The 27209-nt window shown below is 35.6% G+C and overlaps 1 protein-coding gene across 2 annotated transcripts in view; it reads right to left on the bottom strand.

The window, feature by feature from the left end:
* The window catches only part of LOC138700080 (uncharacterized), a 433777-nt gene that overhangs the window by 19037 nt on the left and 387531 nt on the right, over positions 1-27209 (bottom strand). The window lies entirely within an intron of this gene.

Genomic DNA, 27209 nt, shown 5'->3' on the forward strand with positions numbered 1-27209 from the left:
TTGATATTTTTAATTTATTGTAATATGGAAAACAGGTTTACAAACATTCGTTTTTAGGAATCACTAATACTGAATAATTTCGAGGGAAAAATTGTTCCGGGGCCAGGTATCGAACCCGGGACCTTTGGTTTAACGTACCAACGCTCTACCAACTGAGCTACCCGGGAACTCTACCAGACACCGATCCAATTTTTTCCTCTATATCCACAGACCTCAAAGTGGGCTGACAACCGTCAAGCAACCAACGTTGAGTGCACACTAACTCTGTGTGACTTAAATTGATTTGCATAATACACGTCACTGTTCGTTAACAGAAAACCACAATTTAAGTCACACAGAGTTAGTGTGCTCTCAACGTTGGTTGCTTGACGGTTGTCAGCCCACTTTGAGGTCTGTGGATATAGAGGGAAAAATTGAATCGGTGTCTGGTAGAGTTCCCGGGTAACTCAGTTGGTAGAGCGTTGGTACGTTAAACCAAAGGTCCCGGGTTCAATATCTGCCCCGGAAAAATTTTTCCCTCGAAATTATTCAAATCAACTTTACAGGGATTTATACCTGAAAGCTTGATTTGCATCACTAATACTGCATTATCTCACACTTCAAATATTGCACAAGAAAATATCTACTCGTACTTCAGCCATAAGTATTGTACAGCACGTAATTCCTCTTAAAAACTAAAAGAAAAAAAATTAAAATAAATTTAAAGACTTTAGACATTCACCAATTTCGAGGTTCCACTTTCTGGTTCCACTAGAAAACTCTATTGTAATATTACAATAATATGATACACTTAAAAGAAGTAAACTTAATCAATAGTAAAAGAAATAAACTTTATATCTCCTGAAACAGCATACAACCAATGCTTTCAGTATGTTTACTATGACAAGAGAATAGCAACTTAACTTCCAGCAATCGAACCCTCAACTGAGTGTCAATCATATGGCCACTGTAGAAGAGTCGAACAAGGGCCATGGCAAATACCACCTATGATTTACATTGACATGCCTGATGTAGCCTATGTATGAAAATGCTGTTTGCAGAAAATGACAAAGGAACTTTTTGAGTTTCGATGTTGGCATCAGTGCAATCATTGGTACATCCCAGTGTTATTTGTACACAACTGGCAGTCAAACTGGCGTTTACGGTGTAACAAAATTGAGTGTTGCTACTGGCTTTCCGAATTCAAATTTCCTGTGACATTGTAGAGAAAATTTCGACAAAAATACCACCACAACAACTGCCAGGCAGAAGTACAACAATATTCCAACATAAACAGCTGCTTGAAACCAGCTCTCCTTACAGGGAAACTAGCGCATGGTAAAAAGTGTGTGAGCAACAAATCTAAATAATTCAAGACGCGTTCCAGCAACTAAGTTTGTTCTCTGTGCCAGCAGCGAACTAGAGATTACTAATTCGACTATCCTTGATGTTGTTAATAAGAGGTTACATATTCATGTAAACAAATTCCAGTTGGTGCAGAAGTTGAAACCAAATGGTATTCCTGCACGATAGGAGCTCGCTACCGGCATGCTGTCAATGTTCGATGACAGTGAATTTCTGCAGAGGGTGATGAAGGATATAGGATATTTCTTGCAGCAAGACGAAGCTCTCCCTCACTACATGGCGCACGTCAATTATCGTTTGGATAACTGCTTCCGTGAGCGTTGGATTGGACGAGGTGCATTCATAGCATGGCCTCCCAGATCTCCAGATCTAACACCTTTAAATTTCTTTTAATGCGGATTCTTAAAACACATCGTCTACAGAACCCAGTGGCATATTTGAAAGGTTTGTATGGGAGAATCCTAGCTGTTTCTGATACTGTCATTCCGGATAAGCCTATGCTGGAAAACACTCGCAAGGAACTAAATACCGCTTCGATGTCTTCGTGTTACAAGTGATGCATACATAAAGATTTATTGATATCCTCTGTCATTTATTACAAACGGCATTTCAATAAATTAATGTATTATTTACTGAGATAAAAATCATTCTTGTTGACTGACTTTTTCTTTTATAAAACGTGTAGTTTAGAATTTTCTATTGTTTATAATGGAAAAACCAAATCAAGGTGTGTCGAAGGCTGGTTATATGTTGTTTTTAGGTGAATAAAAATTGAGTGAAAAGGATGTTCTACTTGTTGGAGTCATTGCAAAACACTACATTTCATTTCCTTTTCTTTTTATCAACAGCAATGTTAAAGCACATTCTATATCGTTTTTAAACAATTCGCCATTAAATTCTGCATCATTTAGATTAAGCATTTTCCAAATCTATAAAAAAAATCAGAAAAAAACATTGAAAGTCCGTGAAGTAAATCAGGGATTTGGAAACCTATCAGTTAGTTCAATCGTGGATATCAGCTTTAGGCAACGCTTACAACAGAGTTGGCATCTTTCTGCATTTGTGAGCAGCAGGAAAGTCTCAGAAATCTTGTAAATGGCGAAGTATGGATAAAGTCTTAAATTGTAGTTGTATTATCTGTCGTAATGTATGTTACTTTAATTATTGTCATTACCAATATTATGGTCTATAGCCTATACCACATCCGCCACGCTTATTCTAATAATGTAATTTATCAAAAACAGTGTCAGCTCCATCGTTCAATCTTAGTTTCGATTAATGTTCGCGCCTTCACACAAATAACCAAGATTTCCCTTCTCCATTGGCAGAATTAATGCTGACTACGAAATTTTAATTTACACATTTCTCATGTTATATTGTAACATTTAAAATTTCGTTATCTAAAATGAAATGAAATTTGAAAATAGTAGGCTAAGATTTATAGGTGTGATTAAAATTATTGCTCTTCTCTGGAAGATAATGATGTAATATTCTAAAAGTCTTTTCTTGAACATGAAATCATGAGATGCTAGCATCATTTAGTAAGGAATTAAAGTACAGATCGATTATTTAGTTCTGACAGCTCACCGACGCGAAAGAGGAGAAGTAATAGGAGTAGCGGGGAGAGTTCCGGAGTAGAGATAGGAGCGAGCCGTCAGTAAAGAAATGCACTACAGCTTAACTGTACTGGAAACACAACTCTATATCGCATGCGAGACATCCGATCACTCTGAATGCAAGCGACTAACCTGAACACCCCTTGGCGTAATTAATGGACTCGCCTTACCCAGGCGCACATTGTCGGCAACTGTCAGGACTAAATAATCGTACTGTAGTTGGTCCTAAATCTTGGTTATTTGTGTGTGGCTGAGCTAACACTTCAAGAAATAAGATCACGTGGAAGAGCTTACACTGCTGTGTCCAACGCCTCGTGGTTGGGTTGACACTATCTTTGAAGGTTTTTACTGTGTTAATGGCGGAGGTGGGAAATCCCCGTATCATCAACTGTGTTCAATCGTCCTTTTACAGTGGTCAAATTCGAAAAGCTAGTTACACAGAATTCGATTTCGCCAAGGACTTGCACTTTTCTATTCCAAACGATAAAATGGAAGAGTCTAGTATGTTTAGATACTACGATACATTTTGGATGTTGTAAGGTAGCGGGTGCTTTCTATGACATGGCGGATGGGCAATAATAAAATAAAACAAAATTACGTATTTCCCTTCGCACAATGAGCATCCATCTATGTTTGGTTCGTGTAATGCATGTGTAATGATTTTGTTTCGATTGCACTGTTTTTTATGTGATTTCTGTTTTTTTTTTCTGGTTCTACACTTGAATTTCGGCCGTGCGGCATAGGAATGTGGAAATGGAAGAAGGAAATTTTAAACGTCAGGTTTTACATAAAGAGGGGCGTAAAATTGTGTTTCGGGTCCATCAATTCATTAAAAACGAGTTGTAGAGCTTGGCTGGTCCTGAGTACAATTCAGCTGATAACGTTGCTAATGTTACCGTTAAAAGCCGAAATCGGTCAAAACCAGTTTCAACCAGTAAAACTATTAATATTAGAAGAGAAAAAATTCGGACTTCGGCGTAGCTCAATGATGAGACGCTTGGTACGTAAAACCAAGGACCCGGGTTCGATCCTCGGCGCCGGAGCGAATTTTTCTCCTCTAATATTGTTACCATAACAGATATATTCTGTAGGACCAAAAAAATAATCTTTAGTAAAATCTAGTTTAAACAAAAATAGGAAGCGAGTTTTCGTAAGGTCTAGACTTGCTGACAGGTTAGGTTTGGTTTGTTCAGGCTTTTTATTCATACTTTTGTTTGTTTAAGCTCTGAGGAAACGATTCCTGCCAGAGTCCTTCATTACATCTAGCAGGGGGCACTTGGCAACATACGATAATATACTAAATGACGCTAAATTCTGTGAGAGTGTGGGAAAATTTATGGCAAAAGTTCGACAGCTGAGGGTGGAACTGGCCGAGGGGGAGGAGGCCGGGGAAATAAGGGAAAGAGTTATTTATTAGTGTTGTGATGAGTAATATTAACACTGAGCGAATGAGGTAATTAGGGGCTAATGTTCTTTTTGTATTTATTGTGTTTTTTTTTCTATTTGTTTTTATTGCGTGTGTATAAGGGAAGTCGGGGGAATATGGGCACCTTAGTACTATTTCGGGTGCAATATCTCTCGGGTTTTTCTAATACATAATTTTACAGCTGGGATATGTTTCTTAACTATTTAGCTATATTATTTAAGAATCCTAATTGCTTACTCCTAATTGTATACAAGTAGAACTGGAAAATGCAAGTTAATGTGTTTTGCCCATATTCCCCCGAGTGTGGGGGTAAAATTGGGCATTAATCATGTGAATCATATTCAACTGAAAGAAGTGAAAAACACTTAAAATACTTGAAAATATAGCTGTATTAACTATATTATATATTGTATATGGAATTTGTGATGGTTATTGCGTAACGCCTTTAGCAGATGATGTGACTCTTTGGCGATGAATGACGTTTGGAGATTCTAATACATTTGAATCAGTTAAAGGAATTGTATGAATTGTAGGTTTGTCACCTTATGCTGCAGTTCCAATTTAAAGCATAATCAGGAATGACACTCATGTGCAGTGAAAAAGGGTCTGAAGCTCGGAAGGCATTTACAGCAGACATACATTGACACATCTGTTCCATGCTTCTTTGACAATGGAAGCAAACTCGAGCGTCGTAAAATGTCTCCTATGTTGCCTGAAGAAAGCTGTAGGACTACTGCTGTAAGCTTTCTTCAGAGGACCAAACAGACCACTATCTGCTGATTGAAGCCAGGCTGTGGTGTGTAGAGGAAGAGAAAACATGCATAATCCATTTTCTACTGCAAAGTTAAGAGTGTCAGGATTACAACTATGGGAATCACGTGCATCTACTATCAAAATTGCAGGTGCATGCTTACTGATGTTGAAATAAGCAACGAAGTTCTTGATTATTGAGAAAAAATGTACGAGGTGTGATCATTAAATTCCGAGATTTTGTCTGCTGTGGGCGAAGGGATCACGTGATTGACACGCGTGCGCAGCAGTGACACTAGACGATCTTGAAAAGACGCGACACGAAGTTTCGAAGCGCTCTCTTCATTGAAACCTGTGTTACACAAGGTTTGTTAGCACGTGCATCCGCGCACTTGCGAAATGCGATGGACTCGGAACTGAAGCAGAGAGCCAACGTCAAATTCTTTGGGAAATCGGCAACCGTAACCCAGGGAATGTTGAAGCAAACCTACGGGAATGAAGCAGTGATTCAGGCGAGATGTTTCGAGTGGCACTCGTGCTTCAGAAATGGAAAAACATCGCTGAAGGACGACGAGATGCCAGGTCGACTACGCACGTGCAACACTGGCGAAAATGTCGAAAAAATCGACAAATTGTGCATAATGATCCTCACGTCCATTTTGAATATGAATGACTACAGCTCTGGACAAAGAACAAATGGATGCTCCATGACGACACTGCTCCAGCTCACAGAGCTCTCGCAACACTCCAGTCTTGCACTCTTAACGAGATGGTCGTCGTTCCTCACCCCCGTATTCACCAGATTTGGCCACCTGCGACTTATTTTTTTTTTTTGTTTCCGAAGATGAAATTCAAGCTAAAGGGTCACCGTTTTAGCACTGTGGAGGAGATCCAACGCGAATCGCAGAAGGTGCTTCACAGGCTTCAAGAACGCGACTTCCAGGAGGCACACCAAAAATGGCAAACAATCTGGGATCAGTATACAGCTGCCATAGAGGACTACCTTGAAGGTGATGGCAGCCACATTTAAATGAGGTAGTTTTATTTCCACTTATAGGACAGGTCTCGTACCTCCGTTAATACCTCGTATCTCCGTTAGTGTAGGCAGACTGCTTGTTGGTGTACAACTTACTGGCAGCAGGCAGCTCTTCTTTCAGTCATTATTGTCCTCACTCGATTTATAATGATACTTGGAGAAAAGTAGTTTCCTGCTGCATTGAAGCAGGCTACAAGGGTAATGGTTTTTCCTTTTCTTTAGAGTAAATGCAATGCACCACTTTGTGTGCTTTGGGTGCAATGACATCTTTCGCTCTTGTAATCATTTGTAGGCCATTTTCAACAAGATTGAAGAGTCTTTTTCATGAACTGTAATGCTTGCCCATATTCCCCCGAACATTAGCGCCTATATTACCCCGACATGTAGGGTTTACTTTGAACAGTTGGCACTACCGTAAACTATTCACAAAACAGCTTCTGACGCAATAAAACGGCAGTTAAATATGTGTATTTTGTATGTATACTATTAGATTTAAACTATTTTCTAAAGTTCATGTGTAATCTACTGCATATAACATATCTAAAATAAATTGGAGTGTAGGCTTTGCACCAGCAATAGACACCACTGAAGATGTTCACCGCAGCAGTGAACGAAACGTTTGGTCTCACAACCAACAGACCACGGCCTCATAGCCCGGAAAACTTTTCTACTATATCCAAAATAAGTATTGTGAAATTTTAGTATATTTGGAAGTCAATGCTCACGATTTAGATGGCTGTTTTAACAACAATATGAGACAGTACTGCATAGCGCGCATCGTATAGCAACCATTACGATACTCTCACTTTATACTAACCGTTATTAGCGAAGAAACATAATTCTTTGCAAGAGTGTTGACATGAAAACTTAATATTGCCCATATTCCCCACGTGCCCATATTCCCCCGAATTGCCTTATGTTTTTTATGTATTATCTTTGTATTTATTATTTGGATTATTTGTTGCAGTTTCAATAAGGAATTGAATTGAATTGTTTGTATATACGTTTCACTATGTTTTTTTTTCCTTTCACATCTTACACTTATTTTATTTTTATTATTTTTGCGAAATTTGGTATGAAGTTAGATTAGTTGTAATTGTGGTAATGATAACTGTAGTAATAATAATAACTGTTGTTTTACTATTTTATTATTAGTAGTATTATTTTTGCTTTCTTTGAAGATTCAAACTGTGCATAGTTATAGCACGAATGGCCGTACGGGCTTGTGTGAAGGATCGTGTGTACATGAGTTTCAACTAGTCGAAACTGATATTGACGGATTTCGAGTTTTGACTGTAACACTTCTCGGCGATCCTGCTTCCAAAAAGCAATGAAAAATTCCGAAGGAAATATCTTTACATTTTTACCTGATTATTTAACGACGCTGTATCAACTATGAGGTTATTTAGTGTCAATGGAATTGGTGATAGCGAAATGATATTTGGTGAGATGAGGCCAAGGATTCGCCATACAATACCTGACATTTGTCTTACGGTTGGAGAAAACGTCGGAAAAAACCCAACCACGTACTCAGCCCAATCGGGAGTCCAACCCGCACCCAAGCTACATAATTTTTATATATTAGTAAAGGGATTATCTTCTTATTTCCAAGGATGCATTTGGAAATATTAATTCCTCAGCGTGGTTTTCATGACCTTGTGATATTGATGATTAGAAATGAAATTTGTAGTAATCACACCTTTTTTAACAGTAGATGAGTGTACAATTAGTTACATATTTTTATAACCCAGAGTACAAACAGTAAAAGGCTGTTCTGTGAAATCCAGTGGTAAGATTTTAATCAATATAACGAATATATTCCTCATAGGTATGTAACAACTCTGGGAGGGGCGCGATAGCGTCGCGGTTAAGGAGTAACGCTAAGCCAAAGATCGCGGGTTCGATGGCCGATGAGGTTATGGAATTTCTAGATTGATTTAATCCTTCCGGCTATAGGCCTACTATGGTCCTGAACTGACATCCTTACTACTATTAATGGATATTATGAGCGTAGATAGTTGAGGATATTACTATATTACTCAGCTCCATTGGCAATGAGATTTAACTTGACAATATAAGACACAGTGTTCTTTCCTTCTTTTTTAGTGGCTGCAATAGAACAAGATGAATGACCAAGTTGTCAAGCCACACCTTAACTGTGTAACTGTGAGTAAAATATTCAGTACTACTAGGAACGCCAGCAGGAAGCACGTATTCGTGTTGACAGTTCGACAAACACAACATAACTCTTGTTGTTGTTCCAAAATTTCAAATTATACTTCTTGCTCTATCTTTTAGTCGTCCAGTATTACCATTGCTTTTTAACGTAATTTGCATAGATTACTCTTCTTTACTTTTAAATTGTTTGAAGATTATTTAGATTGCGAACACTGTACATTTATAGATTACAATCAGTTTCTGTAACAAATAAAACAGTATATTGCTATACAAGCGTGGTAAGTGCATTATAACAGAATTGAAGAAAAGTTAGAGTCTCGTCTTCTCTATTTCCGAGTTCTGTTATGCACTTAACACATGTATTGCATACTGTTTATTGGCCGATCTTAATAAAAAAAGTAATTTATTATTAATCTTTTTAATTCAAATAAACAGTTTGTTTTTGGACGCTTACATTTTCATGTGTGATCGTCGTTTGTTATTTGTCGATAGGTGTCATTCATTTGTTATCATTGGTATTTGTCGATAGGTGTTATTCATTTGTTATTATTCGGCGGCGATTGTGAAAATGTTGTAATCAAATAAATGATAGAAAGTTTAATTTTGCCTTCAAAGAAGTAGGTCGGTGACACATTAAATATACAGCAATATAAATAAATAGCATATAGAAGATGTTTGTAGGTGACATATTAGTTATACTATATCAGACTAAATAAATTGCATTTCGGTATAGGTTAATGCCTGAATACGTATTTTATTTCAAGGATGTTTTTGCGTTCAGCCACGACCCCACGAATGGCGCTCAGTGCAACAAGCGGAAGTCGTCAGAAATGGTTTTCACACTACGTGTTACGGGCTATCTATATTAATTATTCCTGTTTTCTTACAAATCTCCACTCCAATAAATTAATCTGGAAAGATTACAGATATATGCATGTATATATAATCACAATGACATCAGCCGAAAAATATAAGGATGTTTAACTTACGAAGCCTACTAACAACATCGGTAAGGTTGTTAAAAACACGACACAGCCAAAAATATAATTGTGGACAGGTTCTGCACAGTTTCATTACGTATTCAGTCTTAACAATGAAAACTTATCAAGAAAATTAACTTCATTTTATTCATTAAAAATCCAGTAGAATTCTTTTACATAACAAAGTAAAAAGTTTTCATATCAATTAAATTACACTAAATGAACATTAATTGTATTAGTGCATATCTATTTGCATATATTTGTTAGCTTTTAAGGAGATATTTGCATACATATTAGTAGCTCATTAGGGCAAGAACTTACTTGCCTAAAATAATCATCACATAAGCATCAATTTTCATGGCTTAAATCATGTCACGATTCCACAGTTTCAGTACTGGTTTTATAGTTTTACGGCGATCGGGTAACCCAGGTAGTAGAGTAATTAGCTTAGCTATTGAACGGAAAGTTTCCAGTTCAATCCTTCTCCCTCTCTTTATCTTAGATGAATATGCGGCTAAATGATCAGTTCTATGATTTCATTATCTTTCATGATTTTAAAATTTTTAAATTATGATTTATTTAACGACGTTCGCAACTGCCGAGGTTATATCAACGTCGCCGGTGTGTCGGAAATTTGTCCCGGAGGAGTTTTCTTACATGCTAGTAAATCTACTAACATCAGCCTGTCGCATTTAAGCACACTTAAATACCATCGACCAGGGCCGGGATCGAACCCGCAACCTGGAGCACAGAAGGCAGCACTATACTGACTACGCTACCCAGGCCGACTTCATGATTTCAGGATTTATGTGTTATGTAGTTATTTCTTTCTGAGGGTTGTTTCTTCTCATCATGCGGTAATGCAGATAAATGAGATTTGTATGATATATTTACAAACTGTTCGGGGAAAAATAACGGTGTTGTGAGAAAATATATGAGGAGTAATATGTACAAATAGAATTTTAGAATATTGTTGTGTGTTTTATAAATATAAACGACAAGAAACAGGAACTGTAAAGAATAAAAGCAGGAAATGATATATTCATTTTAAATTATTGAGGGGTGAATTGTAATGGAGTAAATTGAAATGAAAATTTTATAAATGAATTAAAGTATGCGAAACAAAGATAAGAGATAAATGGCGGCATCATGGTCAAAGAGTATAAAACAAAAACTTCGTTCAAATTGTAATCATGTAAACCAACAAGTATACTTAAACATCTTATGTAAATTTGAAAGTAACCAAAAGCAAAAAAGGGAAATATTCATTCTGACATCCCCCGACTTAAGGACATCGACATCATCATCATCATCATCATCATCATCATCATCATCATCACCATCACAATCATTATTATCCTGCCATGTCTTATTAGGCTGCGAGACTATTACGATCTAGCATCTTCCGTCTATCACTACCGAGATCGGTCGAAAAGTATCCGAGCAGGGCAATATTTCAAAACTGCTTTGGAAGTCTACTGCCGCTCATCCTTTGTGAGAAAACTACAGGTGCGTTCAATTTATTTTCCGTCATCCAATGTTAATTGTCCCTTAAGTTTCAGTTGTATTTCTTCCATTCATAAAATGAGGTGGAACAATTTTTTAATAATAAGATTATGTTCTTGTATACACTACGTGTGGCTAATGTACATGTGAGTCATTCCACGTCAAATCGCACAAAATTATACGAATTTTGACCTTCATATTTCTGATTGCGTTTATATTTTTTTTACCAACTCTATGGGTCTAATAAACCAACAAGTGTATTTTTATTTCCTCCTAAGTCCACATGTTTTTAAAATATTACATGTTAAAATTCGTTAAAAATGTCGCACAATGCAACATTTAAAGCGTCATATTTCTGACGATATTAACGTTAAATTAAAAAAAAATGCATTTAAATGCTTAAAATACATTATTTTATTAAATATTTACTAACTAATTTTAATATAATTATTACAAACTTTTTTTATAATTCAATTCTTAAAAGTTACATATCAATGTGAAATAGCCCTATTAAAAATCTAAAAAAAAAAAAATGCCTACTAGGTGCACTGAAGTATTCTTAATAATTCCAGAAAAAATCAGAATGGGATCTCCAATAGTTTAATGGAAATTTAATTACTTACTACACAATGTGTAGCGGTCGGTGCAGCAGCAGTGGACAGGAAGCGTTGAAGCGCGCTGGGAGATTTATCGGCGCTGGATGATTGACTGAACGTTGCAACATTACACCCAGTACGGATCAAGTTACTTGAGGAAACGCTGCTAATTTACTTATTATGATATCTTCAAATATTTGTACATTATGCTTTTTAAAAGTTTGTTTTCATTCACACTACACTTTAAATTTTCATTCGCCTACCTTCTTTCTTGAAAGAAAATTGTTTTACTAAATCTTCAGTTTTTGACAACGGAATGAAAGAATGTAATTTTAATGTACCAGTTATTGGTTTTAGATTGTGGTATCAGGCCTGCAAATTTTCAGTGTGGTTTTTGTGCTTATTCAATGGACAAAATATAAATGGCACGTTAGAAATGTTTTTTTTGTGACCAATCAAACAGTTTTTTTTTTTTTTTTTTTGGTGTTGTTATAGGGTCTTTTATAGGCTGCCTCTCGTGGTAAGTCTTTTAACAGTTTCTCCAATGCCATCACATGGACCTTTACAATGCGACGTTGCAAAGTGTCATTCAGCACTAATTCCATAATCGTCTTCATGTAAGCAATTATTTAATTTTTTTTTTGTATTGTGAACTTGATCCATTGGAAAAGTAGATGATTTTTTTTCATATCGTTGAATTCTTGCTTTAAGAAATTGATTGCTTCGGATTGAAAAAAGTGAAAGGGATCGGTGTCATGTTTCATGGTTTCTGAGATGACAATAATTTTGTGACGAATTTCTGTATCTCCTTTGAAATATACTACGAAAGGATGTATTGTGGCTTGGCATAGGTTCCAATGCACACCTTGTATTGAATCTTGTATTACAAATGAATAATTTTCAGAAAAGTCTGCAATAACTATGTAATTTTCAGGTTGTACATTTCTTTGCATTCCGTCAAAAATAAAATATGGCTGACTTTTGAAGGGATGACGATGCATCTTCTACATGAAAAACTTTACATGCTAGGGAGCCTTTTACTTTTTGAAACTTTTCTTGATAGGGGATTCTATTGACATCAAACTCATGTTTAATTCCTCAATATTAGTGATTTCTAGCACTGTATCCATAGAACTGCTAGAAGAAGAACTGGGATAATCACTTTCGCTGTCCGCACTTTCATTTGATTCATGTTTATTAATATCACAAGAACTACTGGCTTCACATATAACTTCAGCTAACCTACCCGGAAATTGATTGATTTTTACGAAACGAATCACATATTTGCACAATCAAAGGCTCCTTTAAATTGAGCTTTATCAATAAGTCGCGACTTACGTGTCTTACTGTACTTTTCTTTTTAAAAGCGTGATTAGGAAGGTAAATGGATTTAACACTTGTTATATATTACGCGATCTTTATCGTCACTCATGTTGTATAGAAGTCACGTCACTCCGTGAAATTCAAACCCTAACTGATTATTTTTCTGTTCTATATTTTGTCTCCTGCCATCTGTTTACTGTCATAAAGTTTACTGCCTTACCCAGCCTTGCTATCGTTAAACACTTGGCTTTATTACAGTATAAATATAAAGCATTGTGAAGGGCTCCCCCTCTTAGCTGACAATAATAAAATAATTTTAGATAAGATATTTACTGTTCCTTAAGGTATTAATCATTTGATGATTAGTATGGTGACATCAGATGCAACGGGAGATTTCGTAAAACTTTCCACGGGCAGCCTTCTAGCCTATGGCTGCAAGCAGTTCATTAGCTGCGCATCGCGAGCGCGTGCATGCCTCCGGAAAATAAATTGTTAGAAATGTATGGGTGCCGATCCCATATTTATAGATGCAGTAGTTTACAGATAATACATCAGCGAACAAGTCTATATTTTTTCAGATTTTTAACTTGGCTATTTAATATAGTAATTTTGCTTTGAAAAAGAGATGATGAAAAATAGGCTAAATTTTAAATTTATTTGTGATAGGCCTAAAGTAATAAAAAGTGTTGTATTTAGTCTTTCAAATGCGCCAAACTGCAAATCTCAATTATATGTAGACACAGAGTTCCAAGTGAGTTTATGTAACTTTGCGCGCATTATTTTCGTAACATTAAATAGTCATAACTACACAAATAATTAATAATTGTGAAAATAAAACAATACGGGTCTCCTTATTTGATGTCTGGAATTCATGAAAAAAATTCGACCATTTCCGAGAAGGTCGTGTTTTTTTTTTTTTTTTTTTGCTGTGCGATTTGACGTGGAATGACTCATGTACGTTTACATATGATATACATTCTCTGCCAGTAGGCCTATTCTCGTGATAAGGAACCTGCATCACGACGACAAATTGTCTTGTTTATTATTATTAATTAATGAACAGTTCATAAAATATATTTTCCTTTTCGAACACGTAAAAAAATTATGTTTATATAACGACGCTCACAACTGTAGAGGTTATATCAGCATCGCCGGTGTGCCGGAATATTGTCGCGCAGATTTCTTTTACATGTCAGTAAATCTACTGACATGAGCACACTTAACTGCCATCGACCTGGGCTGGGATCGAACCCGCAACCTCGAGCACAGAAGGCCAGCATTATACCAACTATGCTACCGAGGCCGACTCGAACACGCAAAGATGTGCAATAGTTTACACAAGTAAAATGTCTATTATTTTCTATTAACATCTGACAGCAAGTTCGAGTAGACCTCAGAATTTATATAACAGCACGAAAAATTTGTCATAATACAGTGTATCCACATGAAACCTTTACATATTCAGATGTAAATAACAAATTATTGAGACAAGATATCTGGATGCGGTTTTCTGCATGTTAACCAGAAACTGTCAAAGTTTTTATGGGAATTTTGGTGGATTATTGAAATGCGTTTTTTGGTTGTAGGCGTGAATTTCGTTGAAATCTGAAATCTGACAGTGAAGGAGATGTGGATATCTCAGGAGGTAAGTCATTCATTTACATCCCAATATGCTTAGTCAATTTAAAAGAGCGGTGTATTATGATAATAAATCTGATGGTGAAGGAGATGTGGGCACCTCAGGAGAGGGCACTATGTATATCCGTGTTTATCGAGACACGATCAGATACATAGGTGCAACATTACATCCGGACCCAATATGGAAGAGAGCCGCCATCAGGACCAACAATCAGAAAGTGGCACCGAAAATTTATGAAGATTGGGAGTGTGCTGCGGCAAAATGGTAGTGGCAACGAAGCAGAAGTGTGGAGAGCATTGAACGTATGCAAGGTTCATTTGTACAAAGGAATCCTTCCTCGGCATAAATTCTAGCCAGCATTTCGACATCAAATGCTGTGCGGAGTGGACGATCATCTGGCTGAAGAGCTTGCACTAGCTGAATTTTGTACGCGTACAGCCCAGATTCTTGTGAAAGACTTTGTGGACAGTCGATTGCGGCAATTTCAGTTCCCTGGAGGCACTGCGAATGGATTTACTAGGATTCTGGACAAATGCACCTTGCACACGTTCAATGTCCTCCACACTTGCATTTCGCCCCCACTGCCCTTTTGCCGCAGCACACTTCTAGTCCCCATACATTTTCGGTCCCATTCCCGGATTGTTGGCCGTGATGGCGGTTCTCATTCATATTGGGTCCGGACGTGACGTTGCACCTGTGTATCTGATCATATCCCGATAAACCGGGATACACATAGTGCCCTCTCCTGAGGTGCCCAGATCTCCTTCACCATCAGATTTATTATCATAATACACTGCTCTCTTAAACTGACTAAGCATATTGGGATGTAAATGAATGACTTTCTCAAAGGATGCTATGAAATGTTTCATACAAAATAATTTTTATCTCGAAAAGGAAGCAAAAATGAACTAAACAGTATTAAAAACTTTTGTTCGCGATATCTCAAAGAATAGCCCCCTGAAATTAATGACATTACTTAGGGGTCACCCTGTATGCTCATTTTAACTGAACAAGTAGTTACTATACTCAAATCCTTGAAATTATTTCTCTTGTGACTATTAATTTATGAGATCAAGTTTGCGCGCCACTCTTTCATTAACTGGCGTCATATGTTACGATTGACAAATATTAAAGATAGTGTGTTTCAGGGCGATATTAACTGAATGCCTAAATATTTCTGGTGAGATATTTGCACATATTTATGTAGTTGAGACATAGTGATTGAGATTTGTAAGGAATCTGTGTCTCCAAAAATTTTTCTGCAATAAGTCTATTTTTTTAAATTATGACATTCCACAAACTATCACTAGACTTCGTGAAGCCATTTCGTCTTCATGCTCTGAAGACGCATTCCTGCAGGTGCTGACTATGATCCCTGGAGCAGTGCCAGATTCCAGTGTTGAACTCTGCAGTTTGGCAGCTTACCCAGAATACTGAAAGGAGCATCTAGTAATGTTATATATATATATATATATATATATATATATATATATATATATATATATATATATAGGCCTATATTAAAGTGATATAAGTCGAATTTTGAAATTTGTTTCTTCTCTTTTAGTACTCATCACTGTTAAATTTCATAAGTTCACAAATAGCATTGAATCCTTTCAATAGAAGGTACAAGTCATACTGAGGCTATCGACTATTTGCTTTGGCCCTCACAGACTTCAATCCAACGCATGTTACATTCGAAGGATTTGTGCGTAATATGCTCGCTTTTAAGAATTCTTCCATATCTATTCCCCTTATTTCTTTCCTATGACAAACAGTACACTCAATCATATCCTGAGACAATGTGGAGGTTTAGAGAGCCATATTTTCGAACACTATGCCAGCTAACTTTCCAGATAAATGAAAAGTTGTCTCGTTACAAAACATAACATGATTTAAAACTCGTGCTTTTCGTTAATGCGCTTTAGGATGTCATATGCAAATTCTTGAATCTGAGGTTTGTCGGTTGTTTTGATCTGTTGTGTGCTTTGTACCTTATACTGTAAGCAGAGATAGGAAGTTCGTACCAAAACTATTAAGTTGTGTGAGCTTGGACTATACCTCTACCGAGTGAACAACATACAGTAGTAACACAGTTCTAAACGTCAACAAAGAAGCGTAACAAACATGTACAGTCGGGTGATAACCAAAAGCGTGTCCTTGTGTCAATGGTCATGTCCATAGAAAAACAAACACTATAACTAATATAAAAATCACTCATTTTCAAATTAGACAGTCATAAATTTAAATCGAAAATAATCTACGTGTACTTATAAAAGTACCAAATCAAATATATAGCGATATGTTTCTAGACTAGTTATAAAACTTAATGATGTACTTTTTCAGTTTATTCGAAGAAATCCTCCACTTACATTCAAAAAAACTATTTGTATGTGGAAAATGTTCGTTCTACGTTACAAGACGTGACTGGAGCAAATCTGAAATATGATAGGCCTATAGTATTTCTTACTATATCATCCAGTGAACAATAAACGTAAGTCAATAATATATAAGTCGAACATGGAGTAAGGTCAGTTAGGAGAGGGATTCGATCCGGTGCGGTGGGTTCAACTTCGGCATAGATTAGTGGTTAGAGCGCTCAGTGCGTAGAACAGGGAGTCCCGGGTTCTATCCTCGGCGCCGGAGCGAATTTTTCTCCGTTAATAACAAACAGTGAACATTAGCATGGTGAATCTCACAGTGCATCTCGTATGTGACATTTTAACTCATTATAATTATATTTAAGGACTCTTTTTATATTTGCATTAATAACTACTGGAACTTGGATTGTTATATATATATAGTATTCTTCAAGATCTCACGGCAGTACTCATTTACATAATTCTGGACTGCAGCAGAATGACTGTTATAGACAATTCAATTGTTTGAATAGGTATTGTAACATACCAAAGTTATACATAATATAAAAAATACGAGTAGGCTATGTATACTTGAATCACGTTTTGAACAAGAGATTTCTCTTCATTGCTATATTTATCATGTAAATAGAGGTATTCCGCGTGTTTTTTCATAGCATAGTGTTCCTGAACTAGTATTGGTTTTATAGATTAAACGTCTAGATTTCATAATTTTCAGTAAAATGTTTCTCCATTTGGTACTGTGGTTACAAGCACATTCTTGAATAATTTCATTCAACTTCTAGCGAATGGAGGATTCAATTTCAGTCACGTTGAAAACCGCGAATTAAACTGCAAGACTCCACTGCGAATGTTAGTACGTAATGAAACTGCTTCTCTACTGTGCATATTATTGTAATGCAGTGACAAGTTGCAGATATACTATGGATTGTTTATATGAACAGAGTATAGTATGCTAGTGCAATAGATTTAATATGTATGGCTGTACTCAACCTGACAGCAATGTTTTCGTATCAAGTTCCTAAGACGTCTTAAGGGTAATTTTTACGTTGGGTAATTTCTCGTTTCACAGACAACACTCATGGTTGCCATTCACGTCAGTGACGAAAATATTTTAGTTTAATTTTCCAATAAAATCGATAAAAGTTTCCTGTGTGTTTTGTCTCCCTTTTATAACAATCAAAGTCAGGGAAGTTCGAAAGGTTCACTCTGTATTTTCTACCGTAGCAAGGAAATTTTGCACAAGAATTCGTACCCAATGAAAAAATGTCAGTTAACAAAGAAACAAATAACAGTCAGGAAATTGAAGAAACTTAGACCTATCGGCCCCAATTGGTTCGTTGTACATTCATTAAACACAACTCAAAGTTGAATATTACATGAATTCAATGAGATCACAGAAAACAAAAGCAATTCGATTGTTATTCGTGACGAGATATGGCGTTTGAAATAGCACTCCGAAACAAAGCAATGAAGTGATTAGAAGTCAACAGACTCTCTTCAAAGCAAACAAAAGCTCCTAAATATTGTCTGCTACAGCGGGGAGATTCTTCACTATAAATCACACACAGTAGCCAGATATTACTGCTGCCTATTTTAGTATTTTGAAATGTACGATCCAGAGATTCCGTTGTGTACGGCCTCAGAATCGAGAAAAGACAGTTGGTTCCTATTGCGTGACAGCTCAAAAAGCTAAACGGGCTGTCATTCGTAGAGATATTTTGGACTGCAAATCTGACTGTATGCTTTTGTATACATATTCATAGGAATCAGGAGAGCGTAATTTTTTTTCGCTATTATTTATACTCGCTGTAACATCTATAGTCATATCGCGAATCGTAATTTTATTTTGTTCACACAATTCAAAGTCCACTGGATTGCTGTTATTTTTATGACGTGGGCACCATTGAAAAGAGTCTAACGACAGCCGTAAACAGAATTCTTGATAAGGCTTTTCCTACATTCCTTCCAGTTACGATTACGATATAGTGAGTCGCGGTAATAGGTCTACCGTAAGAGAATAAAAGACGAGAGTTTTCGTAAAATATGAGTACTTTTCCTGAAACAAAAATGCAATGCAAATGGAGTAAAAATTTAAAAATTAACATTCATCCTACCATGGACCGGAATTGTGGTAAAATGGTTGAAGTACACATTACAGTGCCTCACCGTAGCTATTCCTCAGTTGCTCCATGATTGTTCTGTGTAGTTTGTAGCTGCACGAGGAATTAATTTGAATAAACAACATTCAGATCCTTCATAGGCTACATGGAATTACTTCTTTCCAGCATCAGTCTCATTTTTCGTTTGCCGCACTGTGTATATTGTAATCTCTTCTAACCATTTTCTACTAAGAAAAATTCAAATTTCAGAGTGGTTTAAATCTTAAATAGATTATGGGTAGGTACTAGAGATGAATAACGATCGAAAAACGAGACTAACAGCGCCCGCAAAGACGAAAACCCGCACGACAATGTTGTATTACGTCGCGTCCTTGACATAAAGATTGGTTGTGAGTCTTCCGAGACTCGATATTGATCATCTCCCGTAGTCAGCAGTTGTTTATGCCTGACTGAACTTTTATCTACTTTGGCAACTGTTATATATGTATAAATAATCAAGTAGCCTATTTGAAACATCATCTCTACCATTCAGTGCATAATAATCCGTTCCCCAGTCTTTATTTAATTACTAGGCCCTTATTAAAAGGCTAGGAATTTTCTTTTCATATGTTTAAGATCAAGTGTGCAATCTCAAGTAAAAAGATATTATTGTCATGTTTTATGTTTCTTAGAAATGCAAATTTATTTGAGAATTGTTTTTTTTTTATTTATATAACCATAGGTAATATAATATAATAGAACCGGAAGATTTTGATAACTAAGATACTGTTCTGTTTTGTCTTTTTGTATCATTTAAAAATTTACGTTATATATTTCAATGATGTATGTTATTCAAAGTTACGAAATCTTTCCACGTCGAACAAATGCTATTTCGAAAATGACGAGCGAGACTCGAAGCGCAGCGAGAATGATGAGCCGAGACTCGAAAGACAAATGCAGCGAACACAGCGAGCGAGAGCGGCAGTTAGTTTTGTTCATCTCTAGTAGGTACTTTATAGTCTGTGATTGTAGGTTAAAATGAGACACTCCCCTCTGTCCTCCGCTGTTTCAGTCGTCGGTCTGCAGTGTCCAAGATTTCAGCAAATTTATCAAAGAACAAATAATTTTATACAGTAATTAATTTATCTTGAGACACGCTGTAGCGTCACAGTTAAGACGTAATGCTGGAAAGCCGGAAGATCACGGATTCGATTCCCGATAGTTTCATGGATTTTCTCCATTGATCTAAGCCTTCTGGCCCATATATGTCCCTGGAAGTTACTCAGCATCTAACAAAATGAGTACCAGGGATATTTCATGGGGAGTGAAGGTGGCGGGCAAGTAGGACTAACATCCCTACTACCATTAATGCCGATTGTGTGTAAAGGTGGAAGCCTTAATATTACGCCGCCTAATGGGAAGATTTGGTCTGTAATGCGGTTGAATATGTAACAATTTTCTCTTAGGAACTCGTCCATATTCATTGTTTTGCTCGACAGTTTATTGTAAGTAATACAAGAACTGATAAGGATAATCTTGTGCGATTGTGGGTTGCTTTGATTCCAAAAAAGAGACTGTTATTTATTATAACTTATACAGGCCCTATTTCGTGTGATTCTTACTGTGACTATTACACTCTTACTACGTCATACTACTTTTGACCAATAAAACGGTACGGAAGGACGTATTTCAATCACTCATGGCTGCTTATCGCACAATTTTATCGCGTCTCTAGCATTTGTTTAATTTTATCGCGTCCCTAGCATTTGTTTAATTTTATCGCGTCCATAGCATTTGTTTCTTTCTTTGCCAACATTTGAAACTGCGCTGGTCTGGATGTCAAAAAAAAAAAAAAAATATATATATATATATATATATATATATATACGGTATAAAATTACAAACCACTCCAGTCGATGCACAGCAGTTTCAAATATGACTCGCATTGGCATTCAAGAACAAGAATTAATAAAAATCACTGATCATACCTATGCATCTTCTGAAATCCGATTTACAAATAAATGAAGAGCACCATTCGGAAATCCTGAATAAGTTGAATACACCATGTAGGCCTAAATCAACGAGTTCCACTTCTATTACGCACACGTCCAATATAACATCAATTGAACCACCAACCACATTCAAATTTGAAAATTGTACATTCAATAATTATTATTCCTTTTAAAATTATTCATTTTTATTTTTTTATGTCATCGTCGTTAATTAAAACTTTTCTAACACTTGTGTATATTAGTTAGGTTATGTTATAGCTTCTGCTATATGTTATTATGGATAGTCACGTATCAGAGATTGTTTAATATTAAGATTTATTGAAAATCATCTGTCAAGTGACGTTGATTACTGGGATTCGGATAATTGAAGTGGAATGTTGCATTTTAATAAAAGTGAAACTGAATCAACAAAGCCTTCTTGACTAGTAACATTGCCATTGTGTATAATAGATCGAGAACTTCTCGACGAGAAGGCTTTGCTCACTATGCCATCTAGCATGCATCTAGCGTAATATTTGTAATGTTGAGATGATACAATAATACATTTGAAGACAGTTTTGTATTTTCGTAAGTCAATTAATATTTTATTGTATTGGAGTACGTCGTTACTTCTAATATTTATATACTTTCTTCTAATCGTGTAATAGTCAATTAAATCCCACTCGAGTTTTGATTTTCTCTAGATAAATCAAAACGTCTAGTGAGATTACTGTTGATAAATTTCCTGGAAAATACCGATTATGAATAAAATCTGACAAATAGTTTCTAAAAATCGCTGTACTCAAACAGAATTATTATAGACGACATGTCCGAAAGTACTCTTTCTTCTTTAAGATAGCCTATGCTCAAAACTTTATTGTCTAAAGATCTTCATATATATTTTTTGCTCGTAACGAAGCTTTATTAGATTTTATGCATTGAACGAATAAAAGGAAAGGTGACTGAAGACAAAAGGGACAGAAATGAACTGTAGATAAGAGGAAGGTTGTTACAATGTAAAGTCTGAATTAGGTGCAATGATTGAATTCCTGCTGCAATACACTGATTTCACTATGTTGTTGTTGGTAAACTGTACAAATACAGGTTCGAACCTCATAAGTGACACCAATAAGGCATCACACACGAGGCAATTAAACCAGGAGTTATTGGAGTAGGATGGCCATGATTTCACTAGAGTAGCGAAATAGTAAACTTTATACCTGATGAATCACTTAAAATAATTACCACCGAAAACGCTTCAGAAACGAGGTGGGCCTTGATGTGTTGTTTTAACAGAATGAAAATACAGAAAGGGGTTCACAAATGTATACCATACAGAATTCCAACAATAAACACAATGTATTTTTCTAGCATTAGGCCCTATGTCAATTTTTAAACGGAACGAAACCCATTGACATTAAGGAAATAAAAGTGCTTGAGATTGGAATTACAATGACGTTTTTTGCACGATCCTACTGCACATGGTTAAAGAAATATAGGCATTTGAACGTTTGGTATAAGCACAAATGCACTATGTTTACAATTAATCTCTGATATGTAGTAATGTGAATCATCTGAAGGAATATTTTGTGCCAATGCAATGTAATACGACGCAATATAAGATGGAAATTTATTACTGATTAAATTTCCACTTCTTTATTGTGTTAATATTTAGGATTTATCTTAGCTGATAGCCTTTGAACAATGAAGAATGGTTGGTTTCTTCCGAGGTTTTTCCTCAGCCGTGGGGCGGATGCCGATTGGTATATGGCGAGTCCTCGGCCTCACCTCATCACTTCATCCCCGTTTGTTCTGATTACGTGGTTGAGTTTATTCCGAGGTTTAGCCCAACCATAAGGAAAATGCTAAGTAATCTGTTGGCGAATCCTCGGCTTCATCTCACTACATCTCGCCGAAAAATTGTAACTGAGTCTTGTAAAATTGTGTCTTGTTCTACATCTTAAAACTTCATTGTTAATGTAAGATCTATGGAATACAATAAATAAAATGAAAAAAAAAAAACTTTCACCCAAAATTTTCCCGACCCGAATCTTGACATCAAAGTGGGGCGGTCTCCTTGTCAGTTCTTTACGCAGTTAAACTGAGCGTGTATGGGGTCCTTTACGCACGACTCCGCCCTTTTCCTCTGTTTTGTTTGTTGCTGTTTCTGTCTGTTTATAGGTCAAGTGTTACGAATAATAATTTATAACGAAGATATTGTGGCTTTCTAGTTAACCTATTATTCCGTGTATTACCTGATATACTTTCATTGTATTTCTTGTATTATTATTTTGGTATTTTTCACTTTACTCTTGCTTACTTATACTTGATTAATTAAATTAAACAATTAAATAATTATTTTAGTGTAGACTTAAGCGTGTAACATTCCTTTCTCATTAGTTAATGTAAACTCCATTCCCTGTCACAAGCGCTTGCTTAATCAGAAGTGCCAACCAAAAGTATATTATTATTATCTTTCAAATAAAAATTGTGAATATGGAATTAAGTTTGTACAATTTTAAACAACACCTTTGAGTATATTTCAATATTTTAGCAGAACTATTTTCGATTACTGTCTATAAAAATAACAAATTCGAATGCATAGTTTCAAATGTAGGTATAGGCCCTTAATGTCTATGGAGGAGTCCTCTTTCTGCAAAATATCACCATTTTATCACACAAATATTAATTACCCCTTATTTTATGTTCATTTTCAACTTCTTTTACTCAAGAAACATGATAAATGGAGTTATAAAGACACAATTATTGACTTGAAACAAATTAATAATAATAATAATAATAATAATAATAATAATAATAATAATAATAATAATAATGTTTTATTTTCGCTGGCAGAGTTAAGGCCATAAGGCCTTCTCTTCCACTCAACCAGCCTTAATCAATACAATACATAAATTTAAATTACAAATATTTTCACTACACTTAAAAGGTTCTCCAGCAATAATCTTCACTACACATTTATTTAAATTTAGATAAATCTATAAGGTAAAGTAGTAACTTAATTTATGAGCTAATTTAATTCAATGAATTATAATTAATTTAATATTAGAGATAGCTAGTAAAATGATGAAAATTAATTTAATATAAGCTTACTAGGACTATGTTACAGGGAGAATATATATATTTCTATTTCTATAATGAGAATATTAATGTAATTGCCATTAGAGGTTTTGTAAATCTATTTAGAGAAATTAAAGATAATAATAATAAGAATGGACAGATGTTAGTTTCATTATAAGTAACAAATATTAATCAGCAATTCATCTGTTAAGTAAGAATTTATGTAATTTTGACCTAAATGAAGTTATTGTCCAACAACCCCTTATATCACTCGGAAGCGAGTTCCAATTTCTAGCAACTGAAACTGTATAAGATGAAGAATATAAAGATGTCTTGTGGTGGGGTATAATGAGTAAATTGTTATAATGAGATCTTGTACTTAGCTGATGATATGCGGATAAATTTTGAAAACGAGAAGCCAAATATATTGGGGTAGCGGTGCGCAGAATTTGAAATAAGAGAACAAGAGAATGTAGGGCTCGTCGATCGCTTAGCCTTAGCCAAGACAGAGTTTGGAAAGACGGGGAAACATGATCATACTTACGAATATTGCAAATATAACGGACGCACGCATTATGCACACGTTGTAGCCTGCTGCTCAAATTTGCATTTAGGTTACTTAATATAATATCGCAGTAGTCAAAGTGTGGCATCACGAGTGTTTGTACAAGGATTAAGTTTAATTTATCAGGAAGAAAGTGCTTCAGTCGCTTTAATGAGTGAATAATGGAAAATATTTTTTTGGAAGTGTGATTCACTTGTTCATTCCATTCCAGGTGACAATCCATATAAATACCAAGGTTCTTCACAGTCGTACTGTATGGAATAGTAGTATTACTTACAATTATCGGTGGCAAATTTTGTTTGTCACACTTCGATCTTTGATGTTCTATTAAGATTGCCTGCGATTTACTTGCATTTAAATTAAGTCCGTGCGTTTTCGACCATATGGATATAGAATTCAAGTCATCATTAACTTTAGTTATGGCGTCATTTATGTAGTTAGGTCGAGTATGCAGATAGATTTGTATGTCGTCAGCATAAATATGGTGTCGGCAGGATGTTAGATTAGAAGAAATATCATTAATATAAATAGAAAATAGTAAAGGTCCTAGGACAGAGCCTTGTGGTACGCCAGTCTTCGTGGTACGCCAAGTGGAATAACGATTATTAATAGACACGCACTGTTGGCGTTCACGAAGATAGGAGTCCATCCACGCTAACGCATTATCAGAAAAATGCAGTACTCTTAATTTTGCAATTAGTAAGTCAACGTCTACAGTGTCGAAGGCTTTGGAGTAGTCTAAAAGTGTTAGTATTGTGATCTGTCCTTTGTCTAAAGCTTCACGTATATCCTCAGTCACTTTAAGCAGTGCAGTCGATGTGCTGTGTCCCGTTCTGAAGCCTGATTGGTAAGGGTCAAGAATATTGTGAGTATTGAGGTAATCTGTCAGTTGTTTGTGCACAATTCTTTCCAAAGCTTTTGAGAGAACAGGAAGAATACTAATTGGTCTATAGTCATTAGGTGTTACAGGTAACTTAATTTTAGGAAGGGGACGAACAATAGCCTTTTTCCATATGTCTGGGTAATGTGAAGTCATTATGGATGCATTGAATATATGGGTTAGTGTCGGAAGAATTATGTCCATAATTTTGTTCAGAAGTTCAATATTTATATTGTCTACTCCTTGTGATTTTGACTTGATGCGCTTTAGTGCTGATTTTACGTCAGAAGGTGTTATGTAGGAAAAGAAGAACTTGTATAATTTGAAATATATTTCAGATACAGAAACATCCTTTCCGCTTTACACATCATATTCATCATCACTATCTCCTATCAAAAAAAAAAAAAAAAAAAAAACAAACTCATTATTTATCTTATAATACGTAGCTAAATTTTCAACGAGTTCTTTAATGCATTGAAATCCATCATATTCCTTTTCATCAAGTGATGTTGACCATAAATGATGTTTCTTTATAAATCCTTTGATTTTACCCCTGGTTGTATAATGCTAACATCTTGGCCTTGCAAACTACTATTCAAAGTGGCAACTGTTCGAAAATATCAGCGAACTATGCTACTAGTAATGATGTCCATGTAATATTTCGTGTCATTGTTGCATTATAATCTTATATTTTGGTCGTATGTATTTTCGATTTTACAACATTTCTATTTTCCGAATAGGGTTAAGTATCCTACCAGTTCGGCAGTGGGAATTGCATAGGGAAGTCTCGCCCAAAAGTGGGTCGCTTCTTCGAAAAGTTTAGGAACCACTGATATAGACTACAACAGTATACTATGAACTCGTTAGCTCAATATGCAGGTTTATCCAATACAGCAGCTTGGAAAGTGACATAAATTCTTAACACGAAGTCTTGTTCATAAATTTAATGAAATGGACTGTATATCTTGGTTCAATTATAACGATGGAGACGAAATCCAGCGTGTCTAGAAATGTTTCGAAAAGATGTGAATTGTGTTTTACACAGGATGTTCGACAGTTCCAACACTTATTGTATGGTAAGGAATAAAGGGTTTAGAATTATAACATAATCCATAGGAAAATTGAAGTTGAGAATTTATCGTCCTTTACGGAGCTTATTTCCGAAGACATTCTGAGAAAAAATTGTCATATAAACCTGGGTCCTATTCTCACTATTTACAGAGTTACGTTTCGTTTTTGTAACGCATTGTTATGAACGCATGATCTTAGTCAGCGTGCAGTCAGCAGCTAGTGCGAGCACTACGGAATTCAAACATATGTAGACCGACGAGTGCCGTTCACAAGCGTGCGGACAAGTGTACTCAAGTGGACGGCGACATTTTTTAAAATGTGTTGTAAACTCTCCAAGACTGTAAATTAGGATGCAATTGAAATGCAAATAATTAAGTCGGTGGAAGTGGTGTGATTTGTAATAATTGTTGTGATAAGTGCGTAAGAATAATGTAATTTTCTAGTTAAAAATAGAAAAATATGTCTGTACGAAGCAACTAAGGAGTTCACAGAACATTTTTAGCTTCATAATACTTGCCAATTAAACAAATGATACTTCTGAATGGTTTATTCTCTATTTTGCATTATTATTTTACCTTCAAACTAAATAAAAAACGTATTTTACAAACAACTTTAAATTAGCTTAACTCTGAAAATAGTTAGAATAGGAACTACGTTTATATTACATTTTTTGCTCAAAATGTCTTTAGAAATAAGCTCCGTAAAGGACGGTAAATCATCGTGAATCACTCTGTGTTTGAAGTTTAA

The sequence above is a fragment of the Periplaneta americana genome, chromosome 5, assembly GCF_040183065.1.
Source record: "Periplaneta americana isolate PAMFEO1 chromosome 5, P.americana_PAMFEO1_priV1, whole genome shotgun sequence".
In the NCBI taxonomy this organism is placed as follows: Eukaryota; Metazoa; Arthropoda; class Insecta; order Blattodea; family Blattidae; genus Periplaneta; species Periplaneta americana.